Genomic DNA, 18630 nt, shown 5'->3' with positions numbered 1-18630 from the left:
TTTGATATAGGTCTTCACTTTACCCTTTTCGTTTTGCTGTGTCAACTATCGTTCCGAACAGTGGTTGACGGACAAGAGACGCTTCGTTGCGGACAAACTCTACTAGATCATCAAAGTAGACTTTGCCCTGCGAGTTTTTTTTAAATTTCGAGGGTTTTATCTCGCCAGCGTTCCCTAATATTGAAGGGAACGATTTTCCCCTACATTCATGATTTCTTTCGGGTTATTTAACGGCGATCCAAGGGGGCCATTTTCCAAAAAATGTTTTGCTTGAATGAGGAAGGTCGAGATACCGAGAAGTGCATCCTTGTCTTCTGATTCTATGTTAGGCCAGTTGGAGAGAGTCTCCAAGTATGCATTTGCAATTTTAAAATCGTTGCCGTATTCGCTTATTAACAGTTCTTTTGCTCTTGCGTAACCGAGTGCTGGGCCTATACTTTCGAAAAAAGTTACGAGATCGTAAGTTCATCAGCCAATCATTGACGGCCTTTCCAGCAAAATTCACCAATCACAGACAAGAAAATAGAGCGTAAGTACTTACATTCACTTAGCCAGTTTTGAAAGTATGGCCCCTGGATCACAGGTGGTGCAGCTCTGTACCAGCTTCAAGGCCTGCCCTCTAGTGAACTGTTCCAAATAGGTTAACTTTTCAAGTTCTGTCTTGCACTTTGATTCAATCAACAATTCGAATTTGTGGAGAAAGATCTTGAACTTGGTAATGTCTACGCCGTCGAAAGGTTCGACTGTTTTCTTTGGTAGCGATGCTTGGTCGCGTTGGCCTAGTATTGATTTAGAAATTTCGTTCTGCTGGGTAAGGAACTGTTGCAATGGAATGGCATCTACGGTTGGTGTTCAATTGGCGCGGTTGGCGGTTTAGTACGAGAAACCCTCGAGGCAATTAGCGAATGATCGTCCATTTCGTTCATGGCCTGCTCCAGTAGTTTAGTTTCGAGATCCTCCCTGGCTAGCTTTACCTTAGATTGCTCGTGTTTTAATTCAAGTTCTCTTTGTTCAATTTTCTGAATATCAATGAGGTGTTCCCTTTCAGCATCCAGTCGCGCTTTCCGTTCCGCTAGCCTGATTCTTGTGGACGAGGCAGTGGAGCATTTGGAACTTCTGCTACGCACAGATCCTGACTTCTGTGATGCCAAAGTGCTGCCTGAACGGCGTGATCTTTGTGGGTCGGATTTCAGAAACTCTTCATTCTTCAACTCTAATGCGGAACTGATCGATCACAGTCAGAGGTGGGCAGTAGCGCGCTACATGTAGCGGCCGTTACATTTTCGGTAGCGGTAGCGGCTCTACATTTAAGGCAATGTAGCGGTAGCGGTAGCGCCTGCTACATATTTAAGTAGCGATACGAGGTTTTGCCGCTACAACGCTACCGCTACATTTATAGATAAAGCCTTTAGATTTTACTTAAGGGGACCGATTACCCTCCAACAAAACTTTTTTGTTTACAGACGGATCGTTTTGAAACTTGGTACACATATGTAAAACAGAAATCTAAGACCTTTTTGTTCATGTAGAGCAACTCTAGTTTTGATTCGAAACTATTAAGGAAATTTCGTGCTTCCTTAGACGAGAGTCTAAGATGATTCGATACAGGAACTTTAATGGTTCAGAAGTGGTTTCTGTAACAAGTGAAAATATGACAAGACATTAACTTCAATCGTAATATAATAACTGGCATATGAATCAACTGCGGTTTCAATTACCTAGCGAACGAGTAAAGATCGGTAAAAAATTGACATTTGACATGGTACAAAACAAACTATATTCAAACAAGAATCTTACCGAATAATCGGAAAAAAACTAGGTTGATTTGAGACGTAGGAAATTCGAGGTCGTGGTACTATACTGCAACGTTATACAAATCAAACTGAACGTCACGAGAACAATATCACCTTGCTTCGGACATTAAGGGTCGAACCGATTTGCTATCGAGAGACCTCAACAAGTAGTTTTCTCATCAACGCCGAAGTTATTGCTGTATTTCCACATCCGGTCGAAATGAGGGCGGGTACTTCACTGCCAAAGACGATGAGCTTTATTCTAAATTCGTTAGCTGGCACAGAGCTTGCGCGAATCTCGTCCATTCTGCTTTACGCTTCGAAGTCGATGCTGTGCACTACATTGCGTTCGCGGAACTCCACAAGTTCTTGATGCATGCTTTCGTGTCGCTGACGAATTTTTCTTTTCAACTTTTTGCCTCTTTTACTTTTAACACCGATTTTTGCAACGTATGCCAAATCTGCACGGTTTTTTTTCTTAAGCTTCCCCCATCGTCCTTGAATAAATCAAATTTTTGTCCAGACTTTCGTGGACTGTATAAAGGTTGATGTGGCAAGTCTAATAAATGAAATTGGCGCCCAAAATAAGTGGGTACGTAATGCCATCAATGATGAAACACTCAAACACGAAGTTTATTTCTTCTACTCTCGCTGGTACTAATGGAATATAGGCAATTTCTTTTAGTTCGCCACCCCCGTTGCCAATGCGCTTTGTATGCTTCCTGAAGCGGGTCATCAGATGGCGTAGTCCACATAGTTCCACAGTCTTGAGGGACATACCGGACACGGGGCTACTCGATTCAAGGAGAGTATCGACCTGCACGTCGTTGATCTCAATCCCTGACATTCGAAGTGGGTGAGGGTCTAGCAGTTCGTATGGGCCCATCAAGCTATAGCGCAATCGTCTCACTTCTTCAAATTTCCGTCGACTTTTCACAATGCGCTTCATTTCCTCTGTTGCTTCTACGACCGCTGCTTGGCCCTACTCCATTTCGTCGCTCGGCATTTTGGAACAAGTTGCAAAAAATTTTCAGAACAAAATCGGGCGGGAAGGTTATATGTACAGGCCGTAGCCATGATACTTCAAGTGGAAATATTATTAACAATTTATTGCGTGTGCAAAATTATAGTTATGATTGAAATTTCGTCTGTTCATTATTTAACTTTAGGGTAACATTCCGACGCCATAACTGTGACAGTGACTCAAATGCACCGCCGTAAATACTGTACGATGCAAGTAATGGCAAGTAATGCACGCAATACGAGAACTTCATCTCTTGTATCTTTATCTGTTCGCTAGTTTCTGAGCCGTTATTTGCTCATGCATGACTTAATCATCGAAGAAATATGGCCGTATCCTGTATTAAATCCTAACGATTTTCATTGTTATGCTGGCGCTCATGCGGCTACTAAGCAAATATACAAGTGCATTCAAATCTACTCTAATTAATTAAAATTTGCCTTGGCGAACGTTGCGCTCCATGAGTCGTAAAATCAACCCTCGAGGTGCGATTTTTTTCAGCCTCTAGTCAGTAACTGTTATCGCAACTCGCGACATGCCAATGCTCGCCCCTTGTATTTACATAGTCAGTACTGAGAGCCGCGACTGGCTCCGTGTCTTGCAGTTTGTTCGAACAAACCATTAAGGCCCGTTTCCACTACGGGACTGATTCTGAAGGATTGAGATTGGCCTGAGACCAATAAGCCACATGGCTGGACTTGAAAACTGGCGTGCGCGTTTCCACTATACTCGTGTGCTGGGACTGAGACTGGCCGTCTGGGCTACCACACTCGCTGGCCTTTGAAGATAGATTATGCTGCCGCTCTTGCTTTTACTAGCTGTTGTCACTATGCGGTCAAAAATCGGTCAATGAGAAGTTAGGAAGAATTATTTCAATTTTTCGATGTTCGTGGGTGGATTTAATTTCTCCATTTCTTTACTTATTTTCTCTAATTCTCAAGATTCTGTCTCTGTAAAAAGAGCGTTTTACTTGCCAGAGGCAAGGTGCCTCTATCTATGTATAAATCGATAAGCCTTTCAGTGACATCTCTGCTCCAGTCTCCGTCGTGCGACATGGTCAGTTAAGCAAAGAGGCAGGCAATGGTGCGTCTATTGGAGCGCCCGCCCAGCACACAACCTCCTTGAACGAAAGTCACAGCGACACTACCGATTGCCCGCAGCCCGCATCGCAGCCCGTCACGCAAGTCCAGTAAAAGATTGAACAGCGCTTGACTCCCCGTCACTCCAGTCTCGATGGTCCGGACTGAAAAAGCCAGTTTTTCAATCGTCAGTCTCGCAGAGTCTCATAGTGGAAACGGGCCTTCAGTCTTTGACGGGTAAAAATCTCCTAGAAGAACTGATGAAACAATGCAAGGTTCCTGACCAAACTTCAAAGAACTCCACGAAGTAAAAAATATGCAAACAAGGTCAAGCTGGTGAAATCCGAGTTATTTGAATGCAAAGAACAGGGATGAATACGTTCATTTATAGGTCAGTTATACGCTCGATTTCTTTCACGTAGTTCAGTCTTAAAAAATTTGACAAAGTGGGGAGATGGGATTCGGATTGGAAGAATGCAGGGTGACAAGATTCAGGATAACGGAATTTTCAGATTACCTATCCCGGCGATGACGGGGGAATTTACTAGAATTTAACATGCATATTATCTTTTCCGTTCAGTTTGTTTAATCTCAAAATATTAATTTGCAGTTCCGAGCTATGCTGTTATAAACTAAGGTTTCTAGTTTAATTTTTAATAACAAATCGATTCACCACAAATGACTGATAGTATCAGAGCTCCTTTGATTCGAACTATTCTTTTCAGGACTCTTTACATTCATTTTTATGCTCGCATCTGGCCTAGCATGAGGAGAGGAATAAAATACATAGTAGTAAGTAGTACGACTTATTTCCGTTCGAATTGCTTTGGGGACGGCAGCATTTTTTGGCGGCGTTCGTTTTGAGGTGCAGCAACATGCAAGCTGAGCTGCAAGGCCGCGCTTGAATTAAGAGCAGCAACAACCACGTTCTCAGCAACTGAGTCGTGACTCGAGCAATGAAAGGACGTAACATCAAGACAAGGAGTCATCGTAATATATGAGGGATGCTCTGACAAATGTTCGCTAAAAGTCAACTCTTAACTTAAACTCTTAAGCGCTCATTGGATCTCCAAGAATTCTTACGGTAAGTTTAATCAACGGTGACATTTATTGCAATTGAGACTTGCACGTTTAATATATTCCATCTAATCATCTAAGCGAAGTAGAATGCCGGCATTATGGCGACACTATGTTCCCGTAATGCCGGTGGCGCTGGCGTGTTTCTCAATGAACTCCACTTGCAGAACCATTGTACATAAAAACGAATACATTTCTAGTAAAGTTCAGCTTTTAAAATCTATAATTTTCAAGTCTAATACTTCGCAAGTTCACTTTTCCCACTACTATTACAGGATTCACAAGGAATTTAAAAGCAAAGAAAAGGCCAAGAATATCTTCAATATCGATATGGTGAATTTTCTTGGCCTTTTCTTTGCTTTTAAATTCCTTGTGAACTTGCGATATAAGCAGACTAATGATATAAGTACTTATTACAGGATTGAAATGAGCAACGTTCGCCGTTGCGTGTGATCTCACGCCTGGGAGGAGCATGGCAGCCTCGCTGTAGAGCGGATAGTCGACACGAGTCCACGATTTCGTGTCTCGCTTACTCTCGAGACAATTAAAGAACGTTCACGTCTAGTACAGTTGCGGGCCTAACTCTAACCTAATGTTGGCTCTCGTAAAAAGTTCATTCGAAGATTTGCTCCATTTTCTCTGATTCGTGAAAAATCAGTTGGTCTCAACACAGCTCCCTGTTGACCAAGTAACTTGCAGTATAATGAATGCCTTGCAGTTAGGCAAGGCTTACGCCTCAAAAGAAACATAACGTGATACTGGATGGTCCTATCTCCTACCGTGCGAGTTGGATACCACTGTACCGTAATATTGGCTTATTATCCGCCTCAGTGCACAGGAAATTAAATTAACATTTAATTCCTACATCGCCAACATTCAATGAAGAGCGCGTGAATGCATGCATGCTATCGCTCACATCGATATCGGAGCATTGTAGAAAAAGCAATGCATGTGCACGCACGCGGATAGTCGGAGGATGCATTGAGCAGTGGTGGGCACAGTTCCGCTAATTAGCGAAGCTAACTTTTTCTTTATCGGATTAGCTTTTCAGTTAACTTAGAAAACCATAAGCGGACTAATTAGCTTCCGCTAAATTTAGTTCCGCTAAATGGCAGTCCGCTAAAATGGTTTAAAAATCTCTTCTGGTAGAAAATTCAGGTGTTAATATTTAATGCTAATATCTTTAGCCGTGTCACGCCCTTGTGCCACACTGATGGCACACTACGTCAACATATTTGCGTCAACCAATCACGTGTGTTCCTGCTACATAATGAAGTAAGCACAAGACGTGATTGGTTGGTGCAGTATTGTGTAATTCTGCAGTTCAGTTCACTTTGGATGTTAGTAACGTAACACACTACAGTCTTAGTGTCAGGGACAAGGTACGTTATTATCATGGCAACAATCATCACCCCGAGGAGAATCAGGTGATGAAGAGTAAGCCAGATTAAAAGCAGTGTGCAACCCTACTTTAACCTGTGTGTTTTTATTTCTTATTCGTTTAATACTATTTTATTCCTTTAATAAACTGCATGTTGAATGTCAACTACTGCGTAATTTCATTTCATTAATTATGTACATCTTGATCTTCATCTGATCTTGGCATGCTACAATGCTACAGCATATTAAAGTTCAGCTCTCTAGGCCTGTTTTTCTAAGTTTTAGAGCCCTCCAAAAAATTAAGCCAAAAATAAATTTATATAATACAAGTGAGTGATTAGCGGTAAATTCAGCTACATTTTTCGACGATTTATCGGTTTAGCGTTATAAAAGCTAACTTTTCAGTTAGCAGATTAACGGTTATCGAAGCTAACTTTCCGGTTAGCTGTGCCCACCACTGGCATTGAGGTGAGAAATGACGTGCTGGTGCTGCCACTTACCATTTGAGTGCCACCTTGACCACCATATTGACTGCCATTTACCACTCCAAATTTATGAGGTACTCGCCCAATTGTCGACATAAAGAGAACACTAAATTATTATTCACCTGAAAACAAATTTACATAAACACTACTTCGATGGATGTTGACGGAAAATACCACAGGAGTTCCATGGATTTGAGCGGCAGGGTCGCGAGGCATCAGCGTCTAACAACAAGGTTGTCGCTAGAAGCCAGATTTTGGTTCTTATTCATGCTTATTTCTCAAAGGCTATGAGTTCGGACGAGAATGGTGGCGGATCAAATCACTTCACGACTTGGGTCAAAGTGAATCAATTTCAGTCGCAAAATATTTTCATATAATACGAGTAACTGATACCATAATTCTATCCAAACAATGATGCAAGCGACTGTACATCACCACAACAGTCAGTCTTGTTCTCAGTCCAAAAATTGGAATAACGCAAAATAGAATGTCGTGTTAAATATGAAACAGACAAAGATTGTCAATTAGAATTCTTGAAAATCGTAAAAAACTTCGACGACTGTTATGAAGTAACGCAATTCGCATATTAAAATCCATGGACAAAAAGCAAGGGAAAAACGTTGTTCGCCTTTGATGTTGCTACGTTTACTTAATTTTTTCATTATTAATTGCACAACGCGATTGAAAGCAGCTAGACCTTCCCAGATATTTACATTAGTTATCACGAGACAATCATTTTTATGTTCTAGTTAGTAGTTACTATTCTTTTGAAGGTTTCGTGTAAATTGTTGCTGTCACACATCCTTCGCGTCAATTTTTGTGATGTTTGCAGGGATCTAATTTAATGCCGCGTCAAGTTTTTTCTGGGAAATTTATGCAAATCACATCAACAAAAAGGGTTTAGTCGATGGATAACACACAAGGGTAGCCCGTGACCAGAAAACTGAGACCGAGCTTCAACGCATTTTTGCATCAAGTCGCTTTTACCATCAAAACGCGGACGAAGCCTATACCTGCATTTTTGGCCTGATAACGAGCTGTTGTATAAAGTAAATAGTCATTTCCATCACGTGTTTCCATGTATTTACTGTATGCCTGTTTTTTCTCTAGATTTTTGCTGCAACTCTGTCTCGTATCCCAGGCACTTTTTTCTTTGCAGGACCTGTCCCTAACTTGGGTATGCACTGTTCCATATAGCTTCCAAGACCCCACACTTCACTGCACTCAATGCCTGACATATGTAAATTAATTCATGTACTTAATTTCGTGTTCCAGGCATGTAATGTCAACATCCCTCCGAAGCGCCTCATAATCTCTCTTTGCGAAATTCAAACGCATAACACTGCTCCTCTGATCTGTGTGACATTACACCTCAAACAGCAGGGACCGATGATGACTTTTGCATAATGGTGCCTGAAGTCTAACATCTACTATCATTGCTTCCTCACTGGTGAAAACTAAATCTAACACACTTGGCGTCTTTTCAGCTCTATAGTGAGTTGGTTTCTTAACATGTACTAAAAGCGAGTACCTAACAGCCTCCATAAACAGATGCTGGGTGGCCACCATCCCTGGGCGACAAGCCCTCCAACCAGTCAATATCTGAATAATTATAGTCTTCACAAATCAAAACACGGGACCTGCCAATTGCTACACCAGACAAAAGCTCGTTCACGACCGCATTGTTTGCAGCGTTACTGTTTGGTGATATATAAACTGTTACAACCAAAAGTCTATCCTCCTTTTGAAGTGGTATCTTACATCACACTGATTCCTTTGCATTGTCCGAATTTCCATTCAAATTGAATTGAAAATTTGAGCATGAAATGATCTCCTGACCCAAACTGCAACTCCCCTGTGACACTGTGCTGTTAAGCTGTTAATAAATTAGTATAACAGTCAAAACCTTCAATAAACAGTTCAATTGGCTGAATATCTGCAAATGGATTCTTAGGTAAAACTTCTGTTACACATACAACATCCAAACTCTCGTTTTCTATTATGGCTATAAGTTCACTTCTTTTATTAATCAATGAGTCAGCATTTGTGTAAAAACGCCTTAAAAACCTTAAAATTGCAACACTGATAGTTATAAAACTATTAAAATTAAAGCTGTCTAAAGATCCTCCATGTACAGCTTTGTTTCTTTAGTCTCTCCTCATGTCGTTTACTCCTTCCTCCTCTCCCTCCATCGATACAGTTTCCTGAATGGTTGGTTGGTTTAGTGGCCAAATACTGCAGCTGTTTAGCTATATCGCAACGAAAGTCAAGATGAACATCACATAAGAGGTGGAAGGTCTCAGTTATAGTAAGTTTATTAAATCTAAAAATCATTCATCACCCACAAGGAGCGGAAGGTCTCAGATGTCCAGCCCGCTGAAGCTGGCTCGAAAGAAGCAGCGTTAATTAGCACCTCAAAGAGACGAAGTGACAAGGAGGGACAGGTGAAAAGCCAAAAGAAACGAAGACACTCTAACAAAAGGTCGCTTCCACGGGACGTCGGCCGCTCGCTCGCACGAGAGAGACAGAGAAGAGAAAGGTAAGGAATCCTACCTACAAAATAACTTAACCCCACAACTAAGACCTGCAGACACCGCGAGCTCAGCGGAGGGGCGCTCAGGAACAATACCCATAGGAACGGGAAATCCCATAGGACTTCTGACGCGCACAGACACGCGTCAGAAGTCCCCCCTGAGGGGTACAGTTTCCTGAGCGCTGAGAGACCTCCTTCTGTTTTCTGCGTGCTTCGATCCTTGCTACATTGGCTACCTTCCAGTTTCTGATGATCCAGTTTTCGTTTCCCCTGCAGTTTTGGTTTCCTCCCCCTTCTTGTCCCTTTCCTCCATTAAACGCCTTATTTCTGTTTTCTCTCAAGGGGTGCAATCCTTCACAAAAATTCCACTAAACTCAGTTGCACCGTGCACGATGCTTTCTGGCTTCCCTCGACACTGCTCCCGCTTTACTACTTTCTTTCACTGTCATGAGCAATTAATGGGCGAGCTTCACTTGTCTTCTTAGCTCTCGGCCTGTTGCATGATGCTATTTCCAGGTAAACTTCCAGACAATGCCAGTGCTCGGCCACACAGGTCAGTGAGAAAGTCCGAATCTGCCATTACTCAGCATTTTACATCGTGCGCACCACTTTCAGGAACACCGAGCCAGACAAGATTTGCCTTCGTGAGCTGTCTCTCTGCTAACTCCCTAGAACTCTCATTTTCAACCTCTGCGAAATGGGGCATTACTTTAGATTAAGTGCATCCAAAAAAAGGGTGTTTTTTTGTTTAATTATATGTTTTTGGGGTGTAGATAAAGAATCTGAAATCCGTTTTTGGCGGTCGGCATCGGAAAACCGATTTTATATATGCCGATTTTTATATATTTTCTAAAATAAAATGCAAGTTAAATCTTGGCCCCAATATCCGTGGATTTATAGCGTTTTTAACTTAGCCTCGGTGACCCATATACTCTTGCAACCACGACATTGCAACCACGGTTAGGTTAGGTTAGGTTTTTTCGCCGATTTTTGCCCGTTTTTTTTTGACGAATTTGAGCCTCGGGAAAAAAAATCGGTTTTCCGATGCCGACCGCCGAAAACGGATTTCAGATTCTTTATCTACACCCCAAAAAACATATAATTAAAAAAACACCTTTTTTTGGATGCACTTAATCTAAAGTATTACCGCGAAATGGTATTGAACGAAAACAGCAAGAGCTGAATGCACCTTATGGTTGTAAACTCTGTAGACGCGTTTGTGAATGCCGCAATTTGTTATAGTAAACGTCAATAGGCAGGCGTCATTATAAAAATATGAAACACTTGGATGTCCTAATCAGTCGTGGCGTTCTAATCACTACATAATGCAGTCTACTCATAACATAAACATAGTGATGTCGGCGCTGAAGTGTATGTAGGCCTGATATGGCCTGTCGCCGATTCTGATCCTTTTCGTGCCTTGTTCACAGAAGATCTAAAATCGTGTCATTTGACCGGATCTTTTCATGTCTGACGATAGTTTGAAGTAGCTACTAGACTTCGACCGGGTTCAATATGGTGCTAGCTAGGCATTTCAAATCTGAACATATATTTTTTCATAGCTTTATCTAGTCTGTTCTTGAACGCGTTCATACTTGGAGCGCCAACGATGTCATCGGGGAGGCTGTTCCACATGTCGGTGATTCGAAGCGAGAAGAAATTTTGTCGCGTGGAGAAGTTGCAGCGCAGTTTTTTTAGCTTATAGCCGTGGCCCCTGGTGTTGGTTCTTGTTTCAAATTCTAGTAATCCTTCGGAGACCTTGTATAAACCATGAGTATACTTGTATACTTCAATGAGGTCCCCACGCAGACGTCGATAACTGAGGCTTGGAAGCTTCATAATATTTAATCTTTCTCCATAGGACTTGCCCGTCAAGCCAGGAATTATCCTTGTTGCACGTCTTTGAACATTCTCTATTTAATTTTTTTCCTTTTCAAATCTCGGTGACCACACAACGTTTCCAAACTCTAGATTCGGGCGCACGACAGCAACAAACAACTGCTTCATCGCTACTGCATCTAGGAACTCGTGTGAGCGCCCGATTAGTCCAAGAAGTTTGTTGGATGTGTTAGTTTGCGTTTCAACATGCTTAGAAAATTTCAGCTCCTTGTCGACATAAACTCCGAGATCTTTTTCCTCACTAGACTTTTCAATCATTACTCTCTCGTTGCAGCCATGTCTTCTCATACTGTAATAATACTGTCGTCTCATACTAATACTGTCGTCGGCATACATGGAGCAAACGCTGGACACAGGACACTACATCTGGCAGATCATCGTTTATAAAAGCAACGAACAAAATAGGCCCAAGAACGCTTCCTTGTGGCACGCCACTGCGCACTGATGACTCGGTTCCGTTAATGCTGACACGTTGTCGTCTACCTACTAGAAAATCTCTGATCCATTGGAGTACGTTTCCCTCAATTCCCTAAGACTTCACTTTACGTAACAGCCGCTCATGCGGAACACTGTCAAATGCTTTGGCAAAATCGAGGTACGATGCATCCACTGGCTCCCTTTCGTCCAGCAGGCGAGTCCAATCGTTGAACGTAGATAATAAGTTAGTGGTGCAGGATCTGCCGGCAATAAAACCATGTTGACAATCTGATATGAGATGGTGAGCAGTCAAGTGAGCGATAATCCTATCCCTCTCAACAGATTAGATTAGCTTACAAACAACACTTGTCAGACTGACAGGGCGATAGTTACCGAGGCTACTTTTGTCACCTTTTTCGAACAATGGTGATCAAATTTCGCAAGTTCTGAGTCACCGAAATGCATCAAATGCGATGGATTGAATCCACCTATTGCAAACAGCAATAATTAACTTTTCAAAGAGACGAATATGCAAAACTTGCTTAAGGGTATATGCAAAGATTTGTACTCATTTGCTCCACATTGTGGGAATTATCTAATACTTAGTAGAAGTCCAGTAAGTGAGAGTAACCCTTGTCTTTGACCAGGTAATTTAGAAAGCAAGTATACTTTATTAAATGTATTTATTTCACAGGTTATTTAAAAGTGAAATAATGAGGGTAATTACATTATTTCATAAACAGAGACCGATGAGAGACGGTAATAAGAAGATGCCCCTGCGATTTAATTTATATTCCATAGCAGGTAATTAATGATGGTGAAATGAATACCGAATAATACTAAATAATAACGCCCAACAGTTTAATTATATTCATCAGTTTATTGCCTGAAATACATCAGTGCATTAACTGAAATTCATTATTTTATCGACGTGTTACTGTATATCATGTTCAGTTCATGGACTAATATATTTCAGTTCACAGGCTAATATTCATCAGCTCCATGCTAACATGTACCAGTCAATGAACAGGAAATTAACCAACATCTTTCATTCAGCAAATATTTATTTACTTCACCAGTTATTCTCTTGGTAGAATAGACCATGAAATGCATGTAGGCTCCAATATAGATTATATACAATATAATACATAATATTACATGAAGATTATACAGGAAATTAAGGTTGAGAAAGCGTAGCCTTTTTTCAAGGAATGTACGAACAAACGAGGAAGAAATTAAGAGAATGTGGTACATTTCTAAGACAAAGTGATGTAATTTCATAAGTGTGAAAATATTTAATATGAAATGGACTTATTTTGATCACGTTAACATATTCAAGACAGCGTGACTGACTTTTGCAGCTTAGTTTATGTAATAGGATTACAAACCATGATATTAGTTCATTAGAAATGGTACATATCTTAAAAATAGTCAGAAATTTCACAGCCATGATTCATCTATGGACAAAAAAATGAAATGGGTATAGACACCCCATATCCATACAATCTAATGCGAACACACGTTTCCTTGCCCGCAATGCTTTTCCTACCCGAATTGTAAGTGATATTTCCACAAGAATTGTATGCTAATGGCGTGACTAAGAATAATTCTAATTACTATAGGACAATAATACAGGGTAATAAGAAATAAACTAAAAAAGTGTAGCTAATGAGGTAAAAAATGCTGCAAGGAAAAGGTAGTATGTACACTTCACCCTCTAAACACGTTACAAGCTGCACACACGCGTCATACAGGGTCAAATGTGTGTGTGTGTGGCAGATAACACTTTTTGTGCACAACGTGGACATTACAAGTGTGCGACATGAACATGAACAGTACATGTGTACAATGTACATGCTACACACACGTAACAGTCCCAAGGCTGGCCTTTTAGCTCTCCAAATGAAGCCCTAAATTATGTATAAATAAATAAACATCAAACTAAATACTTCAAGTTACAATCCTTAGGATATTTTGCTTTAGAATTTCTTCAGCTGAACTTCCATACAGCGAAAAGAATGAGTCGAATTGTCGAAAAAGTGACACACTTTGTATTGTAGCGACACACTGCAAGAACAGATAGCGGGCGTAGCATACATACGCATTTTTGCCAGGCCAAACTGGGTCAGAATGACAACAAACAAAGGCAAAAAGTGCACTGCTTTTAGACAAGGTCCCACTCATTTTAATGAGCGTGATCTTAGGATTCAGAACCTCCTCCTACACCAGCGCCAGACTAAAACAAGAAGATGACGAGCCAAAATTGAAAACTAATAAATATTATTACATGCAATAAATCAATCATGTTATTTATCAGTTACTTACACAATACTTATCAGTTGCATATAATTAATTTTGCCCTTGCATTATTTATACTTTTTTATAAACTGATAATAAAAAAAATTGTTCCTTCTTGCTGAGCAACTGTGTTTTGATTCATCTATGCAGCTTTCAAAGAGAAAAAAAATAAATTCAGTTAAACTCAGTAAAATTCAGTCAATTCATAGTAAATCATGAGCAAGAAGAAGATAATTACAGCAATTAGAGAGTCGGAAGCGACGACATTGACAAGCTTAGCGTTATGACAGCAAATTAAAATGCTGGGATGGTTTTGCGAGCGAGAGAAATTAATGGAAAATCTGTCTTGTCATTTGTATGTAATTCACGACACAGGCGAAATATTGCTTAACAATATCAATTGATGACGCACATATTTAGGGTATTACAATTTTGTATTGTATTAAATTAAATTTTAATTCATCAAAAGTATCCACTTGAGCTCGTAACGGTTCTGACAACAGTGAACAAAGCCCATACGAACTGTACACAGGTGGTAGGCTGTACACAGACTCTAGGCGTAGTATTTTCTCCGTATTTTTCATTAATTTTTTTGTGGAAATCACAGATTTTTCACACGTGCATTAAGGCAAGTCTACACAGAGCAAACACTCGGGAAGCAAGGAAATATACAGGTACTCAATACGGCCATCCATACAGGGTAGTGCATGAAACATACATACCACAATCACCTAATGCACGCAACTTATATCAAGCACCTAGGTAAGTCACACACTAAACAGACACGCGCAACATACAAAAATGACACACTACACGAACAATATACTTTCCACACGTTGTGTTACCTGCCAAAATGCAGGTGACACGAGCATTTCACACTACACAGGGAAGTAACAATCATTACACACTACACAGGGAGGTAACAATCATTACACACTACACAGGGAGGTAACAATCATTACACACACACCACACACTACACACGAAGGTAACAATCATTACACACACACCACACACTACACAGACGACACACACTACACAGGAAGGTAACAATCATTACACACACACACCACACACTACACAGACGACACACTACACAGGGAGGTAACAGTCATTACACACACACACCACACACTACACAGACGACACACTACACAGACTGTCTCTTATACACATCTAGATGTGTATAAGAGACAGACATTGGAACGTTTAAATCCACTCATGCATTCATAGATATAGAATTTGACTGAGCAATAATTTNCCAAATGGATCGTTTCCGAAATGAAATAACTAAAATTTGATGTTTTTAAAGGAGTTGCCACTATGATTCTCAATTTGACAAATAGTATTTATTAAAATATCTAATAATCTTGTAATCTTTCTTTGAACTCCTCCCACTTGACAGACTCCCACAATGTCCTGGCGGTCCTACACCAGCTACTCTCCCATCGCCAGGTCAACTGCTACCGAATCTGCCACTGCCTTACGCATCTTAAAAGCTCAGGAGCCGTACTTTCAAAACTCGCCAAGTGAACGTAAGTACTTACGCTCTATTTTTTTGTATATGATTGGTGGATTTTCCTTGAAAGGCCGTCAATGATTGGCTGATGAACTTACGATATCTTAACTTTTTTTGAAAGTACGGGCCCAAGAGCCAAATTGTCATAAATACTTACCGAGTTCCTTACTCCGTCAGCCAATCACTGACGCCTTTTTAAGCTGAATTCACCAATCAAGGACGAGAAACCAGCCGCTACATGTTCTTAAACAAGTTTTGATAATACAACCCTTGACCATCAACAAACTGAGTTCATTACTGCCACATACAGGGCCTCCAGTCCATACAATGAACAAATTATCGAAGAATTATAGCCGAATAAAATTATTTATGCACGTGTATGCAGCTGTCAAACTTTGACCATTAGGGATATCTGACCATCAAGCACTCACCAATAACAGAACTGTCCGCCATCACTCACCAATAACAGAACTGTCCGCCATCACTCACCAATAACAGAACTGTCCGCCATCACACTGATCTTACAGTCCACCAGGCCATGTATGGAGAACTGCGCCATCCCCCACAGAGATTCCGTATAACTTGCCCGGGGACCAAATCCCGATAAACTGCAACAAAAAAATATTTTAGCCCCATTTTAGTGGGAAATTATATATGATTTGAAAATTAGGCAATTGGATGATTTTTGTATACAGGAAAATTGGACAAAGATGGCAGGTTTAACTTATCTAAGGCATCATGTATTTTAGCCAGTTTTCATGAGGGCATTAAAAATATTTCAAAATGTTCACTAGTAAATAATTATCTCAGTCAGTTTTCATGGTGGCATTAGTAGTCCAACAAATTATGCACTTTGGCAACTCAGCGCTCCTTCAAGTCGTTTGGCTGTGAACAAAATATATTGTAAGTAAAGAAATATTTCATATAATTATTGAACCATTAAACAATTTCCTATTTTTTAAATACATTTTATATCCTATTGGTTGTATTCTAGTTTATAAATGAAGTAAGCAGGCAGCCCATTTTGGTGGGGTCAGCATTATTTAGAAGCCTTGCGTGGAACAACAAAATAATGTTCAGAGCGAAGAAATGTCTTAATGTCTCTTCATTCATTTAATTTTAAAATCTGATTTTATATTGGAGTCATATTTTTAATTGCAGACACACAGACTTGGGTGCCAACTAGTGCATGCTTCTGAATAACATGATATTTGATTTCTCAACAATTCAATTTTCAGGTCTACTATCTTCAAATTCATATGACAAAGATTAAAATCTACATTACAAGAAACGGACAACGGAAGAAAAAAACTTTCAATGAGCAAATTTTATCTACATTTTCAATAAAGATCTGCTTGGCATTTTCTTAACTTTTACATGCTTGGTGAGCTTGCAATTTAAACAGACTTATGATATCTTCAAACGTTGTAAAGATGATCACTTCAAGTAGAAAATAGAGCTACGGCTGATGTGAAAGGCTTATAAAAACACTTTACCAACTTAATTAGAAAGTAAAAATAACCTTCAAAACTGAACACTCATAATATTTCAGTGTATGCAGTGAAGTGACCAGCAGGACTGGATTACCAGAATGAAAGGATAGCAAGCAAATGTTATGTTGAGAACAATCTTGCAATGAAAATTTATTTGCCATTAATAAAGAGAATATAGAACCCTCAATGAAGACAATAAGAAGTAAACAAACACTGATCGTAAATAAACAATGATCGCAACAGGTCAGCGGGAAAACGCCCTTGGTTTATAATACCCTCGGTAAAAAAATAACCACTAATATCATAGCCTTTTCTGTTGAAATGCTCTTCAACTAAGATCTATTCTTGGTGTCGGATCAATAGTATTTTAGCCATTTCGATCTATAATAATTAGGTAGGTTATTTAGCATACCACATATACATTTTTACCATGGAGTGAGCTGTGCCCCTGTCAAACTCACAACATCAGCGTTCAGCGAGCAACAGAGGTGGGAGGTACTCAAGCTGTCCACTGCGCTCTTAAGTGACATTTCATTTAGTTTTTGCAATGGCGGGCAATGAACTCACAGACAATAAGATTGAAAAAACTATTGGAGCGAATAAACTCATAAAGAAATCAGCGATGAAGATGCACTTACACCAGCGATGAAGATGCACATGTTTTGAGGCACACGCACACGTGAATGACTTACAGTCTCCTCACCACCGATGACATCACCGCAATATTTAGTGGTCGGAATTGTCGTAAATATAAATGGCTCTGCTTGAGACCAGAAATTTGGTCGCATATGCTCATAATTTGTAAAATAGATCTGAGTTCACAATTGTGAGTTTTGAAACGACATTTGATAGGAAACAATTATATTAATGCCTAGTAAGATAATCTCAGCGTATGTAAAATGGAAAGGACTTAAAAAATACTTGACATTATAAAGGGCAGAACTCATTCGCAGCCGAGGTTGGAGCGTGACAAGAAAACCCAAGATGATTAGAATTAAAACGACTTTAAAAATAAAGAATAACAACTTTAAAACTTATTAATGAAAAACCTGTAAAGACTCACTTGCTCGACACGTTGAGCTGAGGATTCTTGAGAGCGAAGACATGAACTGTTCTCTTGTCACTCACACATGCCATGAACATGTTGTCTGCACTCATGTTGATGCTGCAACATGGACATGATGTGGCATCAAGTAACATACCTAACATAAACATGTTGATACTAAGTCAACCCATAACCTTAGTTCTCCTAGTTAGTAATAAATGAAGTTAAAAAAGTGAAGAAAATACACTCACAATCCTTTTTTTTAATATTCATGTGAATATAATTAATATTTAACAAACCCTACACATACAACTTTTCCATCACTCTTTTTACTCATAAGAGCAACACCATCACACATATACAGGGTAATATTTTACATCACTATGTCATATGAGGGACTAATCTAAATTAATTCTCCGAGCTCTTATATGAAGGCCTCATATATATCTATATCACATGCCCTTACCCATATTGGTCAACTTCTGTTAATCATATACGATTACATGGTATACATCAAACTTGTATACGAGGGCAGATCTAATCACCATATTTTCCTAACACATATAGATGCTTGTATCTAAATAACTGTAT

This window comes from Hyalella azteca, unplaced genomic scaffold (assembly GCF_000764305.2).
Source record: "Hyalella azteca isolate HAZT.00-mixed unplaced genomic scaffold, Hazt_2.0.2 contig12938, whole genome shotgun sequence".
Lineage (NCBI taxonomy): Eukaryota > Metazoa > Arthropoda > Malacostraca > Amphipoda > Hyalellidae > Hyalella > Hyalella azteca.
The sequence above is the reverse complement of the archived record's forward strand: the minus strand, read 5'-3'. Positions refer to the sequence as shown.